This window comes from Prosopis cineraria, unplaced genomic scaffold (assembly GCF_029017545.1).
Source record: "Prosopis cineraria cultivar Desert tree isolate PC_DT_omini unplaced genomic scaffold, ASM2901754v1 PC8, whole genome shotgun sequence".
NCBI lineage: Eukaryota > Viridiplantae > Streptophyta > Magnoliopsida > Fabales > Fabaceae > Prosopis > Prosopis cineraria.
The window spans coordinates 12,453,165-12,463,564 of record NW_026555339.1 but is presented as its reverse complement, the minus strand read 5'-3'; the positions used below and the strand labels follow the sequence as shown (position 1 = coordinate 12,463,564).

At 30.2% G+C, this 10,400-nt stretch overlaps 1 pseudogene; it reads right to left on the bottom strand.

Annotated features, from left to right (window-relative positions):
• Positions 1-3,641: 3,641 nt before the first annotated feature.
• Positions 3,642-9,940, bottom strand: LOC129317317 (putative wall-associated receptor kinase-like 16; annotated as a pseudogene).
• Positions 9,941-10,400: the final 460 nt, after the last annotated feature.

The window sequence follows — 10,400 nt, the reverse complement described above, 5'->3', positions numbered from 1 at the left end:
CATAATAATTCATTTCTCATCCCAAATAATCATCTAAACCTCAATAAATCAACATATATTTTCAGATCTAGTTTAGAATTTGATCCATAAGCCACAGATTCAAAGATCATCAATAAATTTATACTCTAGAACATTTATTATACTACTGACAACCTCAAAAACCATATTTATTCAACATAAATTCATCCCTCTTCAGATCTTAAATTTTCTACCACTACAAACTCAGAAACTAAAGAAGAAGGATGACTAAGAAAAATTTTAGAACACTTACTTAGTCTTGAAAAGCTTAAAATCACACCCTAAATATCCTATTAAAAACTCTTACCTTAAAAATTTAGATATTTCGCACCGGCAACTCGCTTCTCTCCGCCTCAGCTCGCGCGCAGAATGAATGAGGAAATGAAGGAAGGTGAGTTTTTATAAAAATTCAGTGGGTCCCACACATTTTTTTATTATTATTTCTTCTCTCTCTCTCCCCCCTTTTTTTTTTATTATTTTATACTTACTATTCATGCGGCGCCGAAAGCAAATTCGTTTTCTCTTCTTCTTCCTTTTTTTTTTTTGTTTTGGCATACCTTTTCCCTTTTTTTTATTATAATAATAATTTAATAATTAATTTTTTTTAATTAATTTTTTTAATAAATTTATTTATTTTATTTTTTTTAAATTTAGAATTATATCCTAAATTAGATTTAATAATCATTTTCTACTAATTTTCTTACCTCTAAATATTATTATTATTTTTTTTTTAAAAAAAATTTCTATTAACCTAAATTAACTATTAAAATTTAAATTGGGATGTTACAAGTAGTATAACATTTATATTAATAGTGAGAGTAGAGTGCGGCTAGAAAGCGATAGCTAGAGCTCAGATTGAGTCTTCAAATTTCATATATGAAGGAGCAAAGGTTAGGCACAAACAAGATAAGGGGTGAGGGGTAGTGAGAGTGTAAGACGCCAACTTTAGTTCAAAGCACAGCTTCACTAAGACTAAAGTGGACTATTACGTCCTATATTGGAAAGACTTAGGAAAAGTATTGAGCATATAAATAGATGCACTGCATTGAACTAAGTTTTTGGGAAAAGAGTAATTGCCTTGTAATGGGACGCTTTGAAGAATGAAGGGAATGTCTACTCTTTGGAGTGGGTTGTGCGGCGTTAATAATCTCAATCTTCATATTAGGTTCAGGAGTTGGATCAAAATTAAATAACCTAAGGACAATGTGATAAATATATAATTATAAATTAAATATAAGTAAAATCCATATAATTAAATATAAATGATTAAATAAGCCCGGCCTATGAGCTTACTGGCCTAATCTGTTTAGCTAAACAAGCTTTTAGAATAAGCCCCTTTAGTTAAACAAATCAGGCCGTAGGCTGCCTAATAGAGGTCTAATCTATTTCCATGCTTACTCACAGTATAGATCACATTGAAGTTGGTGAGAAGAGAGCAAATGTCTTTTGCAATCATTAAACCAAAGCCTCTAACTAAAGATTTACCAAAGAAGTTTGGCCAACAAAGGAGATTGAGGTCTTGAGATCGAAGGTCCTCACTAGTAGCCTAGCAGGAGTTATAATCAAGATCTAGAGTAAAGTGAATGAAGATAGAGAATCTCAAAATCTCTCGTGTAAGTAGTTCTGCGCTTAAACCATGCAAGCATGACAACTTGTCGCCTATCCTTAAGAATTAAGATTTTCATCACTATAAATAACTCTTATTTTTTCTTGGATCATATGAAACTCCATCTATCTACTTAAAAATTTGGAAGGCTTCTTTTAATAACAATTACAACCAGGCAACTTCATCCAATGTGCATATATATGCTTTAGAAAGTAGTACAAATGATGATAATTTTAAATGGCTTTACAAATATCAAGCTTGTGACCATCATGAATGACTAACTTTTTGAGCTTTCAAATACCATGGATTAAAATTACAAATCTTTCTAAGAGATCAAATTTTCTTTCTAGAAGAAGATGCTTGATGAAATCCTTCAGAAATGTAGATAGCTTGAACAATCAAAAAAATCAAATTTCAAGGACAAAGCATAATGGCTAGGTTATCTAAATAATGCAATATATTAATAGTGGCAACTGCCATTATCCCTTTATTTTACTGACAACTCATTCAGTTTATAAAACTAAAGGCTGATTTGATTCTTTTTTTTTAAGGTATCCTCACAATCAATAACCATGAGACTAATTCCTCAAATAATCTTAATGTCATTTAAGGGGTTGTTCTCTCTCAAGTTGTACTCTACATACACACTTTTAAGAATTGAATTCTGAAATGATGTTTAATGAACTTAGATTTTGATGAACCTAGACTATTACCATCTGTGCCACACCTACTTGGGAGGGCCCATATGATTTAATTGCATATTTGCAAATGAAGAGAGAATGATTAGCATGGGGTGCGATGCAATACACACTATCCGTCTATTTGGTTTGATATCAAAGAATGTGATGGAAAATCAATGGGAGTTAGGCCTAATAAAAAGGATTGGTCTCTCATAACATAGCAAACTAAAATTCAAATCCTCGTTAAGATATGTGCCTACATTTAATACCTGATCATGCTTCAAACATGATTACCTTTAATAAAAGAATATCTATGAGCAATAAAAAAAGAGAATGCAGTAGAAAATTTTATTTTTATATTTTATCATAGAAAAAAAAATTAAATGTATACTTACTTCCTTCTTTGCCCTCTTTCCTTCCACTTTCACCATCCTTTGACCTCCGCTATTGCAGCAATAAGCTAGCTGTCCACACAATCTCCTTTTTATTTTTAACATATTCAACATTCAAATGCAACACACAACATACAAATTAGATCTAAAATTCAAATTTTTGCTTTTTCGCCAAACAATGTGAAGAATAGATCTAGAACAAAAATTTAAAAACTCGTCAATGACATGTGTGAACAACCAAGGATCAAGAGCAAATATGACTTTCCAAAGATTGTAGAGGATAGTAATTACCATGGTAAAAGACTTTGAGTAACCAAACACAATTTTCAATAGTAATGGGATCTCCATTACCATGGATTACCATTGTAGGGTTGCAATGGAATTGAACCAAATGAGCTGTATATGTGGAATACAATATACGTGAAAATTAAAGGAAGAATAATAGTAAAGTCTCAAAAGAAGAAATTAATAGTTGTTAGGTTCCAAACATGAATTTCAATTGTAAATTGAGAGGCACATTTACAATTTAAATATCTTGTTGCAATTTAAACTCCTAAATTTGCAATTATTTAAATCTATATTTATAATTTATTTTTCAAAAAAATTTTAATAAAGATTCAATTGTTATTAATTTCCTCTTTTGAGATTCACACAATTATTCTTTCAAAATTAAAGCATCCGATACTGCATCTTACTGATGCCATTTTAGCCAACATGGTGGAATAAATTTGGCAACACCTATAAGGACAATAAGAAAATAATTTCAACTCAATAAGAGACAAACTTAGTAAAGGTAATAAGAGTTTATTCCACCCATCCATTTGCAATTCATGGTAATTAATTGCAAAAATAACTGAGATATTATCTTCACATTCCATTGTATATATCTTATTAAATACACAAGACTATTTGAAACACAATGCATTTACTAATAATATAAAATCATCATCGCCCTCCATCTACAATCTCAAAGGCAATTTGCTTTTGAATTCTAGCATAACTTGAAACTGAAATACTTGTACTAGCACTCCCATATCCATCATTAGGAAAATGACCAAGTAAGTGTTCACTTTCTTCTACCATCATATCCTTCTCCTTTTCTTGAAGATTTTTTTCCATCGCTCTTAGACCCTCTAATTCCATTGCTACTTCCTTCATTGTTGGCCTTTCCTCTCCATTAACTCTAATGCACCTTTGTGCCAATAAGGCTACTTCCTTCAATTGTTTTGCATTCTCCTTTTGGTCTAGCACACGCTTATCAAGAATTTCCCACAAGCGGTCTTCTCTCATTGAACACACAAAGTGATTAGCCATTGCATTATTGAATTAAAATGCTCTTTTTCCAGTGAGTAGTTCCACAAGCACAATCCCAAAACTGTAAACATCACTCTTTTCATTCAATTGGCCAGTTTGGGAGGTACTCTGGATCTAAGTATCCTATTGTTCCTTGGATCACACAGTGGCAACTTGAGCTTCATCAAGATGGACAATTCTTGAAGCTCCAAAATCAGATACCTTTGCTCTATTGTCATGGTCTAATAGTATGTTGGCATTTAATATCTCGATGGATAATTGGAATAGAAGCAGCAGAGTGTAAATATGAAATGGCCTCTGCAGTCTCTACAGCTATTCTTAGTCGAGTCTTCCATGTAATAGAACAATCATTTGTTGATGGGCTTAGGTGGTCAAGAAGGGTGCCATTGTCTACAAACTCATAAACTAATAAAGGCACTTCAGTTTCAAGACAACATCCCAAAAGTTTGACCACATTCCGATGGTTGATTTGAGAAAGAACAAATACTTCATTGATAAAACTTTTAATATTTTGGGGATCCCCTCCAACTCTAGACTTTTTAATGGCAACAGGTGTATTGTTTGACAACGTACCCTTATAAACCGTGCCTTGTCCTCCGCAACCAAGAATCCTACTTTCATCAAAGTTATTTGTGGCATTCTTAAGCTCTTCTTCTGTAAAGATCCTGGCCCTTTCAGTATATCCTTGTCGTTGAGAAAATTGTTGGAGAAGCAAGTTTCCTCCATTTTGCTCAAAATTTCTTTCTTTTAGTTGTTTCAGACTTCTTTGCTTTTGTGCCCAACATAACGCAGAGAGCAGTGTGAAGGCAACCAACAAAGCTATAATAACACCTACATGCCATAGAATAAATGTAATATGTGATATTTTCAGCAAATGAAGCTTCTGAATTTTGATTTTAACGTATGTAAAGATGCTAATACTCTGTTCATAATTTCCAATCACTCTCCAGCACAAAGTCCTAATCTAACCATTAAAAGATGGCAGTGACTTTAAGATAAACAATGCTAAATAGTTTAAAAGTCATTAAAACAAACTGCTATTTAATAACCTAAAATATATTTATTTTTTAAATATGTTAAATTTTTAAAACTAGAAAAAAAATCTATTTGCTATAATTTTTTTTGATACAATTACATATTATTTATGGGTCGAGCCGGGTAGAATCACATGGGTAGCAAAGCTCTCCCAATGAATATTTAACATAGTTGTATACCCAAAACTGAACTCGAGACCATAGGTTAAACTAACACAACTCCTTATCAGTTGAGCCACGGCTCATTGGTTATTTGCTATGATTTAAATTTTGAATTTTTTTTTCAGTTTTCCATGTGTGGATAAACCAAAGAAAAAACTTGCAAGCTTAATGGCTTGTTGTACACTGGGTAGTTTTTTAATGATTATTTATCCTGTCACTAACTAATTAATGCTATTAAAATTTACAACTTAATTATTTTTAATTAAAATAAATCTACTTCTTCTGAAATTTAATTAGAAAAAAGACCTTAAATATACAAGTTTAGTGTCCAGCGTTCTGCATGGACGGACTCTTATGCATGATACATATTTAGCACAATTGAACATTCATTTATTTTAATTTATTTCACTATTTCATAGTTGATGACTGTCACTGTCTTACCTTTGCTGACATATCAAATATATTTTTGAATATAAAGTAGTAATTAGTCCAAGTAGCAAGTACAAATTCTTATTTGTAATGTAATTTTTTATACACTTATTTGATATTTAAAAATGTGTCATTTTAAATGCTACTCCTTTCATCCCAAATTATAAGACAATTTTTGAGAATATTTTATCATCCCAAAAAATAAGGTAATTTGATGAAAAATAAAGTATCATTAATTATACTTTTTCAATATTAATTATCAAATGGAGATAAAATTAAATGATTGTAGTGTGTATATTTAAAGTTATATGTTTCTGTTCCATTATAAAACAATTTGAGATAAGATTATGCATACAAATAAAACCCATAATAGCCCGTTGCATACTTACTTTTTTAAATAAAAATATTAAATTTAAATATAAACTTTAAATGTCTTTATTTAGATAACTTTAAATTTACACACTTAATTATTACACTACAATCATCTCATTCTTTCTCAATTTGAAGGGTAATATTAAAAAATTATTATTAATAAAATATTATTTTTAGCAAATTGTATTTCATTTGGGACACAAAATACCCTCAAATTGATTTATAATTTGGGACGAATCAAATATAAATAATGAAGGTTATTTTTAAAATTTATATTTTTTATTAAAAAATATTAAATTTGATATGCATAATTTCATCACAAATTTGCCTTATAGATTGGGATCGCGTATTGTTTGTTTTTGAAAGAAAAAAAATTCAGAGAGACAGTTCTTAATCTGTAGTCCTTACCTATTGAGATTTTAATGATAAGCCACTCCTTTCCAGAGTCACATTTGTAGCTACCATCAAAATTGTGGCAATGATTCTGATCGATGCAATCATGTAAGGATTTGTCGAGGCACTCATCCACATCTGAAGTCACGTAGACATTGTAGCACAATTAATATATATTATAGAAAACCCCTATTTTGTATGCTATAATAATGTAAAAATCAACAAAAGTAATTAGGAGTTGGTTTAAAATTGTTTTTGTTTTATTATTCTGAGAATTGATGTTTGTAAAATATATTTTAAGAAAAAAATAATAAAAATAAGTTTTTTTTCATTCTCTTTTGTTCCCTAGAGCAATAATCCCAAAACACCTAAAAGATATTTCTATTTTTTTATTTCCCAGAATAATATTTTATTTTTTTATTCTTCAAAATACTTTTTAAAAACATGTCACCAAATAAATTTTTTTATCTTTTATTCTAAAAAAATAAAAAGTTATTTTTAAAATAGATTGTCAAACATGCCCTAATATTCTGATAAGAACATGTGTCCTGATATGATCTCCAGTTATCAACTGTAATGTGAGTAATGGCTTCCAAATCCTTGACAAGATCCATAGTCTACAGACCACAAGCTATGTTTGGGCTCTCTCTCTCTCTCTCTCACTCATAATGGTCCTATGTGGCACCTGTTCTGCTGAGGATTATAACATTGGTTTATTGTATTTTGAAGAACCAACCTCCTCTACTAGACTTAATATTTATAATAGCTTGGAGTGTTTAATATCCCATATATTAATGCCCTAACATTTTCATTGTTTTTTTATGTTATTATTAAATCTTATAAATTAAAAGACATTTTGATGTCTTATAAAAATAAAATGATGTAGTTTTGATTTATTATTTTATGTGAAAAGTATTAAAAAAAGCGAAACTACACAATTTTATCATGGTAAGATATCAACATCATTTTATAAAATCTAATAATCAAAAGAAAAAAGAGAAAAAAATTGAAAAATTTATGAATAGATACAAGAGATTTATTTACAAATAAGTTTCATAAAATTAAAAAACTAGAGCTAAGTTTCTAAATTTTGAGTGTAATTTAAAGTTAGAGGTGTAAAGACAATATTATCTCTATTAATATTGCTTTCACTTACAATTGCAACTTCACAACTTATAAGTAAAATTTATAATTCACAAATTAAAATTCTTATTTAATGCTTGATATAACATGAAGTATCTATAGAGTTAATCATGTCTATTTAAGGTTATAATTAAATAGTGAATTACAAATTTTACATTTTAATTAGATCAATTATAGCTTTAAGCATGCATAATTAATTTCACGAAGACTCCATGTTATATCAAGCATTAGACAATAAATTTGATTGTAAATTATGAATTTTATTTGTAAATGGCGAAGTTATAGTTATAAATGAAAGCCAAATTAATTGTCATAACTTTATTAATTAAATCTAATCTTAAACAAGCCATAGGCTAAATATTTAAATATAAAAAACAAGCTCTATAATTTCCTTGCATTCCAGTTAGATCAATTATAGCATTAAGTAGACGTAATTAATTTTATGAACACTCTATTTATATTATATCAAATGTTAAATAAGAAATTTGACTTATTAATTATGAATTTTTTCTTATAACTTTTGATGTTGCATTTGTAAGTAAAAGCCAACTTAATATGAAAAGTATTATCTTTAGACCCTAACCCAAATCTCCCTCCGTTGTAATTATAATTACCATCAAAGCGAAACTATAGTCCTAATTGGCAATTGAGGGAGGAAAAAAAGTCATGAAAAAAAATATGTGGCCTGAAATTCTTTTCACCAACAAGTGGGCCAGAATTGGAAATATATCTTGAGGTGACCCACATTTTTCTTCCTCCTTCTAAGAGTTGTGTATCCTAAATTTAATTTTTTAAAGTTAAATTAAATAGATTTTCATTAAAAATATTATTAAATAATTTTAGATATGTTATTAGATTAAGTTTTAAATTTATTTTTCAACAAAAAATTAAACCTTAATTCATCATGGTGCGAAAAATTAGTCTAGTTTGCCAGGTCCAACTCTTGTTTATAATTATTAATTATTTGAGGGAAATGGAGGGGATTAATGGACTCAATTTTGAAAATTGAAGAAGTTGGGTTGAAAGTTTTAAATTAATTTTTTTTAACTTTTTCTTCTTATATTTTCTCTCAAAATTTTATAATATCATTTTTTTTAAATCAATTGAACTCATTAGAATTTTTTTTCCTTTCCCTTCATTTTCCTTGAATCAGATAAAGGGTTAATATTCCTGTTTTATCGGTGTGTTAAATCTAGTTACACTTAAATCTCAAGTAATTTGAATGCAGTTTTTTAACTTTACATGACTTATTTATAAAAAATATATTGTATGAGGTCTATTTATAATTTTTTCATAAAAAAATCCAAGGCCTGAATGACCCCTGAACCATTTTCAAAAGGTCTATAAAGGCCTTTATAAATGGGATCTGGACATCCGTTTAGACTCTTAGCACCGGCACTGCCAAACTGGTTAAGTGCTCAACTTATATTGCCAAGTCTACTTGTAATTAACTACCTTTATTTTATCATAAAAACTATATCTGAAAATAGAAAAAAAAATTATTGGGAGGGTAATTTATAAAATATAAAATAACCTTGGCAACCATCGGAGAGGTACGGGTTTCCTTGGAACCCTGGTTTGCATTTGCAGACGTAGTAGCCACTGATACTCTCCGATTCTTCGCATCTACTTTCTTTACTTTTGCAAGCTCCACCGCAAGATTTCTTACTGTCAACAGCCCAATCGAGAACCACAGTAGATCTGTTGCTTTTCCCTAGACTCTGGAGATCTTTGTACGAAAACTTGAAAGATTCATTAGTCTCTGCAAAAAATGAGTAGCTGCAAGGCACGAAGTTCTCAGAAACGTTCGAGCCATCATAGAAATTAAAAAGACTAACAGAATAATTTGTAAGGGCTCGGGTCGAAAGGGGTCTGGCAACAAAAGCCAGAGGAAGTTTTAACAGTCACGGATCTCCACTCATCAGTGCATTTCGTTTCGCAGCCATTATACTTATTTTCTTTGCGGTCAAAGAGGGAAGAGAAGGTGTAACAGCCAACTACGATGAACTTGTTCATTTTATTGGAGATGGAAAACTTGTGAGGCGTTAAATAAGTTTTCCTCCAATAATTGTTTCATTGGGATTATAGCAACCAGATTGAACCGGGACAGAGACGCGCAGCTCATTACGATCCCCGAGATGTTGAGGACTTGGAAAAGTGTTGTTTGCTCCTAAATATGGAATCGGATTCTGCTGCTGCTGGTTCTTCTTTGTCGCAGATTATATGAAAAGCTTCATCTTTGAAGCAGCCTTCCCTTGTGCCAAAGGGATATAGGATGGTCACGTCCCCGCACTTAGTATCACAGTCTGGTGGTTTCGATTCTTGTTCTGCTACCACTGCTACAAGGGTGAAGGCAACTAGTGCCAATCTCAAAAGCAATAATGCACTTAAACCCATTGTTTATGGCATGTGATGGTAATTCTCTGCATTCTGATGGATTCCAGAGAGCTAACCAAGTTACTTAAATACCATATGACATAAATGTTGTGTCCCCGCAATTTATGAATCGGCCCCCAGTTTAGCGGTGAAACTACACTAGTTAGAGTCCGTACTGGAAGCACACTGCTTGACTGGACTAGATATATTTAGATTAGAGTCAGGCACCTGAATACGAAATATAAAAAACTTATATAACAAACCTAGCATATATCGAGTTATTGGGACTGACACACAAATACCTGAAATTTAAAATATTATTTCATTTTATTTTATCAATTTTAATTTATATTTTAAAAAATTAAAATTTTCAATTTTTATATAATTTTTGTTGTATTTTATTAATAATAAAATTTTTAGGTATTCAAGTTAAACTCTTTAGTTCAGGTTGGCTCAAATTTTTTTATCTTATTCATACAGC